Below are 19,091 nucleotides of genomic sequence, written 5' to 3'. Positions count from 1 at the left end.
AAAGATCAGGTTTCTTACCAGAATAAGTCTCCTCAAGTGTACTCATGCCAACTATCCTATGAGGACAACGGTTTTGCACATAAACTGTTGTATTGCATGCTTCCACCCACAAGTGAAGGGGTAGGCCCTGATCATGCAACATTGCCCATGCAACACCCACAATTGTTTTATTCTTCCGCTCAGCTACCCCGTTCTGCTGTGGGTTATGGGGAGCTATGAGCTCTCTATTAATCCCTTCTGCCTTGCAAAAATCCTTGAACTCATCCGAGATGTATTCACCACCATTATCGCTCCTAAGAGCCTTCACCTTCTTCCCCAAATCCTTCTCGACCAGTGCTTTGAATTCACAGAACTTTGAATATGTCTCGCTCTTCTTCTGCATGAAGAAGATCCAGCACTTACGAGAGAAATCATCAACAAAAATCACATAATACCTGTATTTTGTTGTTGAAGCAACTGAGAAAGGTCCACACATGTCTGTGTGAATTCTCTCAAGGATCGTCGTGGCGCGACTATCCTTCTCATGAAAGGTGGCTTTCAAAAACTTCCCCAAAGTACACCCCTTGCACTGATCTGACTGCGCAAGTGTGCCTTTAGGAAGCCCTATAGTGATCTGCTGCAGTATCTTCAAGGCTCCATGGTGAAGGTGACCCAATCTCCTGTGCCACAACTCGCCATCATCCCAGCTCACCAATCCTTCTGCCTTGCCCCATGATGAAAGTGGCCCAATCGCATGTGCCACAACTTGCTGAAGTCTTGTCTCAACATATTTGTCGCTTTTGGAGTCACAACAACACAATCCTCAAATCCCTATCCTCTTTACTTGATCCGTGGCTATGTGTCAAAGGAACACCTTTCCTTTCGAAAAAATCACATCATGGAAATGGATACCAAGTTCTTCATCAGTCCGGGTACATGCATAAAAATTTTCAAGGTGAGTGGAGCGACATGCTCCCTCTAAAAACTAATAGTGCCCACACCAGTAACACTATACTTACCGTCATCACCCATCTCGATATGCATATTGAGATCTTTCTCCTCCAGTTTACTGAATAAATCTTTGTCGCCAGTCATGTTGAAAGAAGCTCCACTGTCTAAGTACCAGACACTTATCATTGAAGATACCATGCATGCAATCAGGGAGAAGTCCAATTCGAATTGGGAGGCCAAAGCCTCACCCGCTGCTCCTCTTAAGGACTTCTCCTTAGACTTCTTCAATGGAAAATTTGTAGAAAAGTGACCCATCTTGTGACAATGAAGGAATTTAACTTTCGTCATGTCCTTCTTCTTACCTCCATGATAGGAATATGATTTGGAATGAGAAATTTTACCTTTCCCCTTCCTCGCCTTAATCTCCAAAGCACAATTATCTTCATCATCATTCTTTGATGAAGAGCCATCCCTAGTGTTCCTCCTAATCTCATCCTTTATCAAATCCAACCATAGTCGTTCCCAATTTGGTAGCTTCTCCCATCCATTGACAGAGTCGTGATAACTATGCCAACTCTTTGGGATTCGAAGAAGAGAAAGACTCACCATATCTTCCTCGACAACCATGATTCCATCACTTCCAAGTTCATCCTGACATTGAGTGAACTTTGTCAAGTACTTTGTAATCGTCTCGCCTTTCTCCATCTTGATTTTACGAAGTTTATCCTTTAGTGCCAACTTCCTTTTATCACTGTTATTTTGATACAAGTCCGCCAATGTTTTCCACATAGCATGTAGGATTTCCTTTCCATGGAGACTCGAGACAATATGATCTTGAACTCCCTCAAGGATTATCCACCTTGCCTTCGCCACACACTTCTTCCACTCGACCAAGTTCTATGTATCAATAGCTGTTGGCTTAGTAATTGCTTGTTCAACAAATTCCTTCAATCCATTGTCCTCTAGCACAACCTCCATCTTATCCCTCCAGGCTATGAAATTCAATCTGCCTTCCAAGGCATACTCAAGTCTCAACCCATGGAACTCCATCTGTCGATCCTGAAGTATGTATTGCAAATTCAACTTTCACTTGTAACCCAAAAACTCAAAACTTCAAAATCTTCTCTACAGAGCTGATTTTAAATCAGGAATATATCCCTCATCCCAATTCCGATTCAACTTAATCTATTTTTTGAATTTGGGTATCTTTTATGAAGGAATCTAGATCTACAATTTTTTTATTTTTTATTTTTATTTTTATTTATTTATTATATATATATATATATATATATATATATATATTTTTTATTTTATTTTTTCTGAAAATTTTGCACAGAAATTCTCAGATCTTTTATACAAACTCTCGGCCCAAAAAAAATCTTGCTCTGATACCACGTAGAAAATTGTGTAGATTCACAATCTAATGCAATTTGATAAAGCAACGAAGAAGAATCTACTTCTACACTTTACATCAGAATCCCATAAACATCGAGCAAACAATAATCAATAGAGCGATACCACGTAGAAAATTGTGTAGATTCACAAGCTAATGCAATTTGATAAAGCAACGGAGAAGAATCTACTTCTAGACTTTACATCAGAATCCCATAAACATCGAACAAACAATAATCAATAGAGGTAGAAAATCAAAGGCACATAACACAATAAATATCTTGGAAAAGCCACAACTCAAAACCCCACTATCTATTTTGTATTAATCCAAAAAATCAAGATGAAATTAAAATGCTTGTTCTCTCTAAAACAATCCCTGTGCACTCAGCAAATTCAATCTCCAACTCATAAGCAAGCTCAAGGCCAAATCTTAGCCTCTTCACAAGCTCTCCAAGTCTCTATTCCAATGCATAATTCCTATGGAGGATAGCTTGTATTTAAAGGGAAATAAAGCCTCTAAAAATAGTGCAATCCCTCAAGGATCAGTTCCTGATTGCATGTACTATTAGTGGAACTCAGAAAAATATAAAACAAATAGTACACTTTCCTTGCACTCTAGTCTTAACTGGGTCTTTCTTAGAATCGACATGCATGAGTTTCTGATGACTAAATATTCATTTAACTAGAGTAGCACTGGTGGAGTTCATTAGTGTCACCACTGACTGTTAACTCACTATTAGTTCTCTCAATCAATTTGAGAACTAATTTAACTGCACTGACTCATGAAACTGAGTCTTCTATTTTACAACTCACAATTAACTCACACTGGACTCCTACAAACTAGGGAGAACATATACATGACTTCCAAAATACTTCCAACTCGAATTTCCAAAGTTAAGTAAGTTTAATAAACTTAATCTAACTATTTCTAGCACCAACAAAGTCTATGCAAAACTTGAAAAGCGGGTTGGCTTATGCCAAAATCCTTGATACATCTAGCCACAACCATACATAAAGCCCAAAATATCAATGGTCCATAGGAAAACATTCATAGGCATAATGACCAATTAGAAACATTGAACAACCATGCCAACCATTGAAAGGGATTTATCAGGATCATTTTGATCTGGACCCCAACCAGTAACCGGAGCATTGGTCTTAAGCACAAGTCAACCAGTAACCAGAGGATCAATGTCGACCATAAGCTGCTCTTGGCCATCATTGGTTGGCTCAAGGGAATTCAAAGTCTTAGAAATGGCTAGTACCAAAGTTGGGAATTTATTGTTATGCATTGAGGAGATGCGGTCAATTGTGCTTGTGTTGCCTCCTCTCACGAATTTCCAAAGTTAAGTAAGTTTAATAAACTTAATATAACTATTTTAAGTTTCTATGAGAATAGAATTCAAATTTAATTCAAAATTTAATTCAACCACAAATTAAACTGGAATTTCTTGTTGCCATTTCTCAACACTCCCTCTCAATAAGAAAGGGATTATCAACTACCCCGATCCTGTCTTTGTGAAACTCGAATTTACATCTTGACAATGCCTTTTTCAAGATGTCAGCATCTTATTCCTTCGTGGGAATGTAATCTAACAGCATGATCGACATAAATACACAATATCTAAGATGATGATATTGGATATCAATATGCGCTGACCGATCATGAAAGATTGGATTTTCAAAGAGTTTGATACAACTTTGATTATCACAATATATCATTTTCGGATCCATCTGCTGACCAAACAAACCAAGTAGGACCTTCCTCATCCAAATAGCCTCACATGTTGCCTGACTTTCAGCCATTTACTCTATCTTTGCCGAACTAAGTGCAACTGATCTCTATTTCCTATTGTACCAAGAAACTGCCGCTAACCCAATACTAAAGATACCTCCTGATGTGCTCTTCCTGTCGGATGGAATCCTTGCCCAATTTGTATTGGTGAAGTCTTGAAGCTTCACTCCCGCTATATGTTTGTACCATAACCAAAAATAAGTAGTGCCTCTGAGGTATCTCAATACACGCTTTTCCTCCTTCCAATACAGCTTGGTAGGCCTAACCATCGCATGACTAAGCTATTTAACTATATAGCACATATCGGGTCATGTGTTCACCAAGTACATGAGTGAACCCACAAGCTGCCTGTAAACAATAACTTCCACTACTTCCCCTGAAGTAGATTCCTCCTTCTTCCAGTTACCAGCTAGAGGAGTCTCCATGGGTTTACTTCTCTCCATGCAAAATCTCCTAGTATCTCGTTGGCATACTTGCCCTAAGATACAAACAAATCTCCATCTCCCTGCCTTACGTCCAAGCGAAGAAAGTAATGCATGAGATCCATGTCCTTCATCTCAAACTCTCTTGAAAGGTCCTCCTTTCAATATTTGATGAGCTTCTCACTCACTCTTAGTGAATCCCAACCCAGTGAAGTAGCTATTTATCTTGGTGTACCAAGCACAGGGTGCTTTCTTTAGCCCATAAAACGATCTCTTGAGTCAGCACACATGCATATCACGATCAAAGGTTTCAAAACCTTCGGGCTGCTCTATGTACACCTCTTCCTCAATCATTCCATCGAGGAATGCAGTGTTCACATCTATCTAATGGATCTTCCAACCCTTCTATGCTGATAGTGCCAAAATATATCTGATTGACGAGCACCTTGCAACAAGAGCAAAGGTCTCATCATAGTTAATCCCCTTTACCTATGAAAAGCCACGGTCCACAAATATGGCCTTATGCTTCTCCAGACTACCATTTGTAGATTGCTTTACCTTGTAAACCCAACGTGATCTCACAAATGACTTGTCCATTGGCCTCGGGACCACATACCAAACATTGTTTCAAACTATGGAGTCATACTCCTCCACCATCGCATCAACCCAAACCGGCTATTGCACTGCTTCTTGAAAGGAAGATGGCTCAGTCACAACACATGCACTCATAAGTGCCATGTATTCAGTGTACCTCTCTGGTGACCTCCTCTGTCTATGCTAAGAAGAGGGTGCGCCCACATTCTCCCTTGCATCATCCAACAATTTGTCAACCTCTCTAGTGCACTTTCTTCCCTCTCTAGAAGACTATGCCTAAGTGGATGTCTCCACTCTCTAAACCTCTACGTGTGGTTGCTCCACATCAATCTAAGGCCCCTCAACCTTAGGAGCTAAAATCTACTCATCCGCATGTAGCTCAAGCTCCCTCTCAAGGGATACTTGCATGGCCTTCTCCTCATCGAACTTGATATCCCTGCGAGCCACTGTCATCCGACTGGTCGGCATGTACACCCGATAGTTGTGGGGTGTATCAATGTACCCCAAAAATATCCCCAACTATGTTTTTGGCTCAAGCTTCTTCTGTGCATATTTTCTCACATGGCAATAAACCGAGGACCAAAAAATCCTGAAGTGACCAACATATGGCCTCTTACCGGAATAAGCCTCCTCTCGTGTCTTCAATTCAAGTATCCAATGTGGGCTACAGTTCTAAACATAAACTGTTGTTTAATCCCTTCCACTGCACAAAAGTTCTTAAACTCATTGGAGACATACTCACCATCGTTATCACTCCATAGAGATTTAACCTTCTTTCTAGACTCTTTCTCTACCAATTCTTTGAACTCACAAAACTTTGTGAAATTTTGATCCTTTTTCTGCATAAAAAATACCTAACATTTACGAGAATAGTCATCAACAAATATAACATAATACTTGTGTTTGGTCATGGATGTTGTCGAGAATGGTCCACACACATATGAATGGACTCTCTCTAGAATAGACTCTGCTTGACAGTCTCTATCTCCAAAGGAAGACTTGGTGTATTTTCCCAAAGTACAACCCTTTCATGTATCAACTTGCTCAAGCGTACCTTGGGGAAGACCGGTAGTGATTTGTTGCTATATATTCAAAGCCCCATGATGCAAGTCGCCCAATCGTCTGTGCCACAACTCGCCGATGTCTCGGCTCACTCCACTTTTGACCTCAAAGCAACACAATCCTCTACCTCTATCTTATAGAGATTATGAACTCAAATCCCTATCTTCTTTACTTGGCCCGTGGCTATGTTTCGAAGGAACAAATTTCCTTTCTGAAAGATCACATCATAGCCTCTATCCTCAAGAATGGAAACAGATACCAAGTTCTTCATCAGTCTGGGTACATGCATAAAATTCTTCAAGGTGAGTGAAGCTGCATGCTCCCTCTGAAAAAGTAATAGTGCCCACACCTGTAACACTACTCTTACCGTCATCACCCATATCAATATGTATCTTGAGATCTTTCTCCTCCAGTTCACTGAATAACTCTTTGTCTCTAGTCATGTGGAAAGAAGCTCCACTGTCTATGTACCAGACACTTCCCATCATTGAAGACACCATGCATGCAATGAGAGAAAATTCCAATTCGAATTGGGAGGAAAAAGCCTCACTCAGTGCTCCTCTTGATGACTTCTCCTTGGACTTATTCAATGGACAATTTGTAGCAAAGTGACCCATCGTGTGACAATGAACGCATTTAACTTTCATCATGTCCTTCTTCTTACCTCCATGACAAGAATTTGATTTGGAACAAGAAATTTTACCTTTCCCCTTCCTTGCCTTAATCGCTAAGGCACAGTTTTCTTCATCATCAGTCTTTGATCAAGAGCCATACTTGGTGTTCCTCCTAATCTCATCCTGCATCAAATTCGACCATAGTTGATCCCAATCTGGCAGCTTCTCCCGACCATTGACAGAGTCCTGATAACTATGCCAACTCTTTGGGAGTCCATGAAGAGCAAGACTCAGCATATCCTCCTTGGCAACCATGATTCCAACACTTCCAAGTTCATTCTAACATTGAGTGAACTTGGTCAAGTACTTTGGAATCGTCTTGTGTTTCTCCATCTTGATTTTACGAAGTTTATCCTTCAGTGCCAACTTACTTTGATCACTATTATTCTGATACAAGTCGGTTAATGTTTTCCACATAACATGCAGGGTTTCCTTTCCATGGAGACTCGAGACAATATGATCTCTAACTCCCTCAAGGATTATTCGCCTTGCCTTCGCCACACACTTCTTCCACTTCGCCAAGTTCTGTGCATCAGTAGCTGTTGGCTTGGGAATGTGTTTTCAACAAATTCCCTCAAGCCATTGTCCTCTAGAACTGCCTCCATCCCGTCCCTCGAGGCTATGAAATTCGAGCTGCCTTCTAAGGTATACTCAAGCCTCAACCCATGGAATGCCATCTGTTGATCGTGAAGTATGTATTGCAAATTTGAATTTCACCTGTAACCCAGAAACTCAAAACTTCGAAATCTCCTCTACAAGACTGATTTTAAATCAGCGATATCTCCCACATCCGAACTCCGATTCGGCTGATTTTTTGTTTTGAATTTGGGTATCTTTTCCCAAGGAATACACATTTGCAATTTGTTTATGAAAATTTTGCATAGAAATTATCATATCTTCTCTGCAAAATCTCGACACAAAAAGCAATCTTGCTCCGATACTATGTAGAAAATACTATAGATTCACAAGCTAAGGAAATTTTCTAAATCAAGAGAGAATAATCTACATCTACTCTTTACAGCGGAAGCCCATAAACATCGAGAAAAAAATAATCAATAGTGGAAGAAAATCAAATTCACATAACACAATAAATATCCCGGGAAAGCCACAGCTCAAAACCCCACTACCTGTTTTGTATTAATCCAGAAAATCAAGATGAAATTACAATGCTTGTTCTCTCTAGAACAATCCCAACACTCAACAAATTCAATCTCCAACTCATAAGCAATCTCAAGACCAAAGCTTAGCCTCTTCACAAGCTCTCCAAGTCTCTATTCCAATGCATAATTCCTATGGAGGATAGCTTGTATTTAAAGGGAAATAAAGCCTCTAAAAATAGCACAATCCCTCAAGGATCAGTTCTTGATTGCATGCACTATTAGTGCAACTCAGAAAAATCTAAAACAAATAGTACATTTTCCCTGCACTCTAGGCTCAACTGGGTCTTTCTCTGAATCAACATGCATGAGTTTTTGATGAGTAACTATTTAGTTAACTAGAGTAGCACTGGTGGAGTTCATTAGTGTCACCACTGACTATTAACTCACTACTAGTTCTCTCAGTTAGTTTGAGAACTAATTTAACTGAACTAACTCATGAAACTGAGTCTTCTATTTTACAACACGCAAGCAGGAAAGGAAATGGGCTCTAGTGGCTTGGGATAAATTATGTTTTCCCAAGCTATAAGGGGGTCTATTCCTAAGGGATCACAACCCTATAAACATAATTATGGGGGACGGGGGGTGGGTTTATGGTGGAGATGGCTTCAAGGAGGCTGATATCTATGGAAACTAATCTGGAATCATAAATACAACGACACTGTGCCCTCCCATCAACTCATTAGAACCTTTTTTCAATCAAAATGGATCTTCTATATGGAATCTAACTGAGAATTATATGCATCCCATCTAGCGACACTATTTTTGGAAAGTTTTTGATGGCCAAACAACTCTCTTTTGGGAAGATTCTTGGTAGAAACACCCAAAATTAAATAGATTGAAAGAAGTTGAGGAGTTGAGGATTGGTATGAAAACAAATAACAAACAAAAAGTAGCATATTATTGGATAGATCCCCACACTCATCCCTAATGGAGACAATGAATCCCTCAAGAGGAATCGTAGCCTAGAATGACCAACAAAGAATGGTCTTCCTTCTAGAAAAATATCCAACTGCGTCTAGTCCCCATTTATTGCATGCAAAATAGGATAATATGGGACCATTCACAATAAAGGAAGCATATAACCTAGAGGGTGGCTTCTAAGATTACCCAAAAGCTACAATTTGACAATCAATATGGGGCCAAATTTGTATTCGAAAATTTCCTATTTCTTATGCCTGCTAGTCAAATGAAAAACTCAGCTTGGATAACCTTATGATAAGAGGATTTGTAGGACCATCCCTTTTCCACCTATGTAAATTGGCCTAAGAATATTATCAAAAATTATATAACAATCGTTCCTATGTGGTTGTTGTATGGAATAACATGGAAACCAATATGCACCACTTGGATCACAATTCTAATAGCATTCCCCCCATCATGGATCTATGGTGAAAACATATATTCCTTACTCCTATCCCCGACATAATTTTCATTCCTCCTAGGCTTCATTATTTGGGCCCTCTAGAAAGAAATAAATCTCTACATCTTCCTAAATCAATCTCTCCCCTCCACATCCCTTTGGAACCTCATCAAACACAATATTTGAAAATTGATTGCCTCTTTAGCATGGTTTGAACAAGATTGGAAGGCCAAGGATTTTGAGGCATTGATCCTAAAATGATGGAACTTATGCCCTAGTTCCTTATTATTTTATCATTCCTCACCTCCCCTATCTCCCTTTAGCTCAATGTTTTGGCAACCTCCTCCCCTTCTCTTCCTCAAATTAAACTTTGGTTGAGCATCCAAAAGTAATCCTAGGAAAGTTGGTATTGGAAGAATCTTTATAGAACCTTAGGGCAAGATCATCCTTATATTCTCTGACACCATGGAGCTCATTATAAATAATGTAGCAAAACTGAAAGTGTTGGATATAGGCCTGGCATAGGCCTTCTCCAAATTGGTCATCGATCTCTAAGCTGATTATAGATATGATCACCAAAATCCTCCACGATACGATCCCCAATAAAGTCTTTAGCAGCTAGCATCTGCAAAGTAGCTTGGAAAAGGTTGGCACTCTCCTTCATCACATATTGGTGATTATTCCCTCTCATGTTTGAAGATAAGGTAATAAAATTGTTGTTTATCTCTTGAATGGAGGTTGCAAATCATAGGCTTCATTGGTTAACTACTTTTGAAGATCCATATCAAAATCCAATATTAAGCACAAATGCATAGAGTTAGCTTTGAAAGATCTACCCTCCCTGGATGAGGAATTAGTGTGGTGATAGGTGGGAGGTTGCATGGTCATCGTCCCACCAAGCATCTAAGGATGAGGATATTGTGACATGCCCCTACTAGTAAATAATTTTATCATAACTTCCTTGCACGAATCCATGTGTTTGACCGTGGTGTTCATGATGTTAAATGTTGGGATGATAATTAATTTAATACAATGAATTGAGTGGAAGATCAACATTTTAATGTTTTGGAGATATGGGAGGTCATTATTATCGGTATGTCTAGTCCTTGGCAAACCTCCCAGGAATAATAGTCATTTCGAGCTGAAATAAACACTCATGCTAAACAAAGGGAGATTGCACCCCACACTAAGAGATTGATCAAAACACCTAGGTTGGAAGGGAGGCACATTATCGGTTTTCATGGCTTCATGCTTTTGTGTTCCTATTGTTATTCATGAAGTGCTCTCCAAGTATCCTACATATTTCTGTGTCTCAGGTTCCTTCTATTATGGCTTGCCCCCTTATTCTTTGCAACCTCTAGAGATTACAAAATCTCCAAATTACACCTGAATTATATATATCTATATAATTCAGGTGTAATTTGGAGATTTTGTAATCTCTAGAGGTTGCAAAGAATAAGGGGGCAAGCCATAATAGAAGGAACCCGAGACACAGAAATATGTAGGATACATGGAGATCACTTCATGAATAACAAGAGGAACACAAAGCATGAAGCCATGAAAACCGATAATGTGCCTCCCTTCCAACCAAGGTGTTTTGATCAATCTCTTAGTGTGGGGTGCAATCTCCCTTTGTTTAGCATGAGTGTTTATTTCAGCTCGAAATGACTATTATTCCTGGGAGGTTTGGCAAGGACTAGACATACCGATAAAAATGACCTCCCATATCTCCAAAACATTAAAATGTTGATCTTCCACTATATATATATATATATATATATATGTATATATATATATATATATATATATATATATATATATATATATATATACCCCATATCACTTGAATACGAGTCGAATCTAGTTCAAGTGATATGGGGTTGATTATATATATATATATATATATATATATATATATGGACTCACAAAATTGGGTTGGGCTCTTATTCAAGTGATATGATGAGTGCTACCACTACAACCTCTAAGTATATCCACAACGCCACTCACATGGTACATGGGCTAATTAAAGGGCAACATTGCAATACATGCCTTAACAATGTACCCTATAGTTAATCAATCTACATCACTAAGCATATAGATAGATAGATATATAGATAGGTTTAACTTGATGAAATAATCTGACAATATATATACCCCATATCATATCGAGAAAAAAATAATCAATAGTGGAAGAAAATCAAATTCACATAACACAATAAATATCCCGGGAAAGCCACAGCTCAAAACCCCACTACCTGTTTTGTATTAATCCAGAAAATCAAGATGAAATTACAATGCTTGTTCTCTCTAGAACAATCCCAACACTCAACAAATTCAATCTCCAACTCATAAGCAATCTCAAGACCAAAGCTTAGCCTCTTCACAAGCTCTCCAAGTCTCTATTCCAATGCATAATTCCTATGGAGGATAGCTTGTATTTAAAGGGAAATAAAGCCTCTAAAAATAGCACAATCCCTCAAGGATCAGTTCTTGATTGCATGCACTATTAGTGCAACTCAGAAAAATCTAAAACAAATAGTACATTTTCCCTGCACTCTAGGCTCAACTGGGTCTTTCTCTGAATCAACATGCATGAGTTTTTGATGAGTAACTATTTAGTTAACTAGAGTAGCACTGGTGGAGTTCATTAGTGTCACCACTGACTATTAACTCACTACTAGTTCTCTCAGTTAGTTTGAGAACTAATTTAACTGAACTAACTCATGAAACTGAGTCTTCTATTTTACAACACGCAAGCAGGAAAGGAAATGGGCTCTAGTGGCTTGGGATAAATTATGTTTTCCCAAGCTATGAGGGGGTCTATTCCTAAGGGATCACAACCCTATAAACATAATTATGGGGGACGGGGGGTGGGTTTATGGTGGAGATGGCTTCAAGGAGGCTGATATCTATGGAAACTAATCTGGAATCATAAATACAACGACACTGTGCCCTCCCATCAACTCATTAGAACCTTTTTTCAATCAAAATGGATCTTCTATATGGAATCTAACTGAGAATTATATGCATCCCATCTAGCGACACTATTTTTGGAAAGTTTTTGATGGCCAAACAACTCTCTTTTGGGAAGATTCTTGGTAGCAACACCCAAAATTAAATAGATTGAAAGAAGTTGAGGAGTTGAGGATTGGTATGAAAACAAATAACAAACAAAAAGTAGCATATTATTGGATAGATCCCCACACTCATCCCTAATGGAGAAAATGAATCCCTCAAGAGGAATCGTAGCCTAGAATGACCAACAAAGAATGGTCTTCCTTCTAGAAAAATATCCAACTGCGTCTAGTCCCCATTTATTGCATGCAAAACAGGATAATATGGGACCATTCACAATAAAGGAAGCATATCACCTAGAGGTTGGCTTCTAAGATTACCCAAAAGCTACAATTTGACAATCAATATGGGGCCAAATTTGTAGTCGAAAATTTCCTATTTCTTATGCCTGCTAGTCAAATGAAAAACTCTCACCTTGGATAACCTTATGATAAGAGGATTTGTAGGACCATCCCTTTTCCACCTATGTAAATTGGCCTAAGAATATTATCAAAAATTATATAACAATCGTTCCTATGTGGTTGTTGTATGGAATAACATGGAAACCAATATGCACCACTTGGATCACAATTCTAATAGCATTCCCCCCATCATGGAGCTATGGTGAAAACATATATTCCTTAATCCTATCCTCAACATAATTTTCACTCCTCCTAGGCTTCATTATTTGGGCCCTCTAGAAAGAAATAAATCTCTACATCTTCCTAAATCAATCTCTCCCCTCCACATCCCTTTGGAACCTCATCAAACACAATATTTGAAAATTGATTGCCTCTTTAGCATGGTTTGAACAAGATTGGAAGGCCAAGGATTTTGAGGCATTGATCCTAAAATGATGGAACTTATGCCCTAGTTCCTTATTATTTTATCATTCCTCACCTCCCCTATCTCCCTTTAGCTCAATGTTTTGGCAACCTCCTCCCCTTCTCTTCCTCAAATTGAACTTTGGTTGAGCATCCAAAAGTAATCCTAGGAAAGTTGGTATTGGAAGAATCTTTATAGAACCTTAGGGCAAGATCATCCTTATATTCTCTGACACCATGGAGCTCATTATAAATAATATATCAAAACTGAAAGTGTTGGATATAGGCCTGGCATAGGCCTTCTCCAAATTGGTCATCGATCTCTAAGCTGATTATAGATATGATCACCAAAATCCTCCACGATACGATCCCCTATAAAGTCTTTAGCAGCTAGCATCTGCAAAGTAGCTTGGAAAAGGTTGGCACTCTCCTTCATCACATATTGGTGATTATTCCCTCTCATGTTTGAAGATAAGGTAATAAAATTGTTGTTTATCTCTTGAATGGAGGTTGCAAATCATAGGCTTCATTGGTTAACTACTTTTGAAGATCCATATCAAAATCCAATATTAAGCACAAATGCATAGAGTTAGCTTTGAAAGATCTACCCTCCCTGGATGAGGAATTAGTGTGGTGATAGGTGGGAGGTTGCATGGTCATCGTCCCACCAAGCATCTAAGGATGAGGATATTGTGACATGCCCCTACTAGTAAATAATTTTATCATAACTTCCTTGCACGAATCCATGTGTTTGACCGTGGTGTTCATGATGTTAAATGTTGGGATGATAATTAATTTAATACAATGAATTGAGTGGAAGATCAACATTTTAATGTTTTGGAGATATGGGAGGTCATTGTTATCGGTATGTCTAGTCCTTGGCAAACCTCCCAGGAATAATAGTCATTTCGAGCTGAAATAAACACTCATGCTAAACAAAGGGAGATTGCACCCCACACTAAGAGATTAATCAAAACACCTAGGTTGGAAGGGAGGCACATTATCGGTTTTCATGGCTTCATGCTTTTGTGTTCCTCTTGTTATTCATGAAGTGCTCTCCAAGTATCCTACATATTTCTGTGTCTCGGGTTCCTTCTATTATGGCTTGCCCCCTTATTCTTTGCAACCTCTAGAGATTACAAAATCTCCAAATTACACCTGAATTATATATATCTATATAATTCAGGTGTAATTTGGAGATTTTGTAATCTCTATAGGTTGCAAAGAATAAGGGGGAAAGCCATAATAGAAGGAACCCGAGACACAGAAATATGTAGGATACATGGAGAGCACTTCATGAATAACAAGAGGAACACAAAGCATGAAGCCATGAAAACCGATAATGTGCCTCCCTTCCAACCAAGGTGTTTTGATCAATCTCTTAGTGTGGGGTGCAATCTCCCTTTGTTTAGCATGAGTGTTTATTTCAGCTCGAAATGACTATTATTCCTGGGAGGTTTGGCAAGGACTAGACATACCGATAACAATGACCTCCCATATCTCCAAAACATTAAAATGTTGATCTTCCACTATATCTATATATATATATATATATATATATATATATATACCCCATATCACTTGAATACGAGTCGAATCTAGTTCAAGTGATATGGGGTTGATTATATATATATATATATGGACTCACAAAATTGGGTTGGGCTCTTATTCAAGTGATATGCTGAGTGCTACCACTACAACCTCTAAGTATATCCACAGCGCCACTCACATGGTACATGGGCTAATTAAAGGGCAACATTGCAATACATGCCTGAACAATGTACCCTATAGTTAATCAATCTACATCACTAAGCATATAGATAGATAGATAGGTTTAACTTGATGAAATAATCTGACAATACAATTTGAAGCAAAATTGTGATTTTTGTTGTTGTTTAAAATACATTTTTGAATGCATAAATGGATTCAACTCCTTGAAAAACCCCTGGGCACTCGAATTATGTATTGTAAGTCATAATATTGGCCCATGATATTGTAACAAAGTCTATTTACAAATTAAGATGTTTTATGGTAAAGTGGGGGTGAATATTTAGTCTTGTTAGATGTACATATGTTAAACTCATATATTGATTTTTTTTATTATCAATAATAATAATTTAAATGAAGTTATAATTTAATTAATTTTATGATTCTTTTTAATATTGAGTGTATATTTTCACACTTGTTCATAATAAATTGAGATTTTTCTAAATAAACTGTGTAAAGATTTATAATCCATCCAATGTTTCATGTGGACACTCCACTCGTGAAAGCATGAGATTTTCCTTAGAAGTTGATTAAGATGTTTGAATTTTCAAACTTGTCATTATCTAAAAGTTTCACTAGAAAGTGAAAATGAATGAATATAGCCATTCATACGACAAGAAGCCAATTAACCATTTATATGACAAGAAGCCAATTAGCCATTGATATGAAAAGGAGCCAATTTAGTTGAGAAATTATAAAATTAACCAATCATATGACTAAAAGTCAATTTAGTTGACCAATCATAAAAGTAACCATTCATTGGACAAGAAGCCAATTTAGATATCAACCTTGTGATTCTAACAAATTCTTGGAATAAATTTGATTGGAAAATATACCAAAAAAAAACCTTCCAAAATATAAAAAAATTAAAATACTAGTTGACTGAATCAAACTTGTCTAATAAAAACCCTCATCGAGCCCAATTTAGGTTATTTTTACCTCTTCTGGGTTCATTGCTCCTCTACTAGGTAACTAATTTATGTGATCATATTTTCTTTTGCAGGTTATAGTGGAGATGTTTGGTTTGCTCAACCTGCTCCAAAAGATCATCCATGGCGCTCCATGCCAAACCATGCTATGATTCCCCATATCTCTGGGACTATAATAGATGGCTAGGTGTCTGATTTCATCCAATTTCACCCCTTTCTTTCTATCTATTGCTTTGATTGAAAAACATACCTCATAAATAATTCAAAAAGTCAATTATATTACATCATGCTCCATTGCACAAACCTTTAATGCTCTCATTAATTTATCAGTTTTTTTATCTTTGGAAGTAGAAAATACGAATAATAAAATATATAGAGATATTCTTGATAGTTTTCTGACTAATTGTCCATAAAATATATACTTTAGATAAGGTATGTAGCTTGAACAAAGGATATGCTAGACATATACTTCAAGGGAGAAGATTTCCCTTTGCAAAATTATATTGAGAAGCTCATTCCATCTGATTGATTTTATAAGTTAGTAGTTTTGAAATAAAAAAAATCTAAAACAGAGTGAAGTCAGCGCTTTAGTCCTTTGTGCCTATTGATGCATGAAGTTGGCTCACAGATTCAGCTAATGCTATGCATCTTTTCTACTAGCAGAGAAATGAACCTTTGTTCGTGTATGGAAGGGCAGGTTTCTGCCTTGTCTTGATGTGGTTTTTGAATAATTCTGTATTGAAGATTCTCTGGATTATAGCCATATTCAAGTCATTGACTTTTCTTGGTATTTAATTTTTAGTGTTTATGTTGCTTGATTTGGTGAATATATAGTATTTGGGTAAATCTTCGGTAAATGAGGTTCCACTTCATTTGTGGACTTATAGGTTCTATATTAGACCATGTGCAAGGAGGTAGAAGACTATATAATTCTTACAAAAGAAGATAAAAATTTTAACACTCCCCCTTTGAGAAAAATATTCTCTACCAAGCCTTCTCTGTCCTTTGCCAAGAGCCTAGTCAAAATTCATGCCACCTGTGAATTTCAAGGAAACTACTCAAGAACAACTACTCCCTTCTAAATTATATCTTTGAGGATGCTTGGAGCGATTGTGAAACATTGGGTTCACAAAGGCACTAATGCAACTTTAATTGTGACAAGACATAGTTGTTGACTATAACACCTATTTTATCACTTCTATAATCAACTTGTGAATGCTGATAGTTTTGTAAGTTTCAAATTAAATTACCACATACATTGTGGCTGTTGAACTCAATGCCATTGCCTCTTGCTTCCTATTGAGCTACTATATCATACATGACACCAAACCTAAAACAATGCCTTGAAATGCTCTTCCTAGCAATAGTGCCCCCCACACAATTTGAATCCACAAAACCATGCAACATCAACTCTCTATCCTCATTGTACCTCAATCCATAACAACTTGTGCCCTTCCAAGTATTATATCACATACTTTTCAATGGACTGTAGTAAATTTTCCCTAGGTCAACCATGAATTGGGTTAACATATTCATTTCATGAAAATATCAAGTTAGGGTATTCACCAAATACATTAGGGAATCTATCCATTACTTTTGCACTAAAGGGACCACCAAATATGATTTGGAATCCACAGTAAACTCCAACGTTGGAAACATGGGCTTATAGTTAATCATTTGAAATCTCTTGAAAATCCCTACTATAGACCTCCCATATACCTTGTGATGTTAACACCTAAAAAGTAGTGCACAAGGTTGATGTTTTTTGTATCAAACTCGATTGCCAACTCCTATTTGCACTGCTATGAGCTTCTCATTTCTCCTTGCAAGGATAAAGGTATTGAGGAGCTGAGGTTAGGGACTTTAATGCAATACGGGGTGCATACTTTTGAGTACATGTATGTGTGTCCTTGAGGGAGTGACTTGATGTGGAGGATTGATATGAGACACTTTGGAGTGACAGAGTTGCAGTGATGATGATGCCTTGGTGGCAACACTTGGGCATGGGTTGAGCCGAGACTTAACCACTTTTGATACATGGAAGCTGATTGGTCTATGATCATGGACATCATGTTGCAGATGAGATAGGGGTTACTTCATGGACCTGGGCATGGCTTACATTTTGATAGAGATGGAGATGGATTCTTGATCAAGTTGGTGTTGTGACAGGAGGCTAGGAGAAACGACTGATGATGGCATGAGGATGTGCATTCTCATGGTTTGAGTCTGACAGTTGGACTGATCACCCGACTAGTTCAAATCATGGGGTCTGGAAGTGTACAGAGATGTGTTAGCATTATGTTGGAGTATCATAGCAGTAGTTCACATAATGACGATACATGATGAGGTCGACATGATATGTTGTAGTGAGCATGTAGCTTGAGTTGGAGGGACTAGCCTTCCATGGTGGGGAAGCATGTGGGGATTGCGATAGATGTGGTTGATGGTTAGGGATTGAGGGGATTTTCTAATTCATGGAAGACATAAGCCTTTATGGTTTATGCGATGGCAAAGGTAGGCAGCGTGAGCATTTTTATGTTGGAGATAGCGACACTTTGCGATGTCGTATGACAGTGTTGTCGAGGACGAAAACCATTTAGAGTGGGGGAGAATGTAACACCCACAAGTTGTGGTTCGTTTGGCGATGGGCGCACGACGAATGAGCAAGCGACGAGGTCGTTTGTCTGAACAACCATTCGGGCAAGGGCGCTAGCCTGAATGACTGAACAGGCGAGGTCGTTCGAAGTTGTGCGAAGGCATTCGGGAGAAATTGTGCGAAGGCGTTTGAGCGAGGGCGCCGGGCTGAACCACTAAACGAGCAAGGTCGGTCTGAATGACTGAATGGGCAAGGGCATGCGAGGGTGTCCGCCCGAATGACTTAACAGACGAGGGTGTGCGAGGGCATCCACCCGAACGACTGAACATGCGAGGTTGGTCTGAACGATGGAACAGGTGAGGGCACCGGCATCAATGATTAAACGGGCGAGGGCATGCGAGGGTGTCCGCCTAAACGAGTTGAGGACGTTCGGCTGAACGAGCTGCAAGTGAACGACATGTTGAAGAGTGCGATGGTGAACGAGTTGCGACGGACGATAGAACCGGTGGGCACTCCAAACGGTGGTTCAAGT

The 19,091-nt window shown here is 38.5% G+C and overlaps 1 pseudogene; it reads right to left on the bottom strand.

The window, feature by feature from the left end:
* LOC149182580 (formate dehydrogenase, chloroplastic/mitochondrial-like) overlaps positions 1-18,888 on the bottom strand; it is a 42,843-nt pseudogene extending 23,955 nt beyond the window's left edge.
* Positions 18,889-19,091: the final 203 nt, after the last annotated feature.

Source organism: Pinus tabuliformis, chromosome 3_2 (assembly GCF_031772625.1).
Source record: "Pinus tabuliformis cultivar Carrire ecotype Pingquan chromosome 3_2, CPIR1, whole genome shotgun sequence".
NCBI lineage: Eukaryota > Viridiplantae > Streptophyta > Pinopsida > Pinales > Pinaceae > Pinus > Pinus tabuliformis.
The sequence above is the reverse complement of the archived record's forward strand: the minus strand, read 5'-3'. Positions and strand labels throughout refer to the sequence as shown.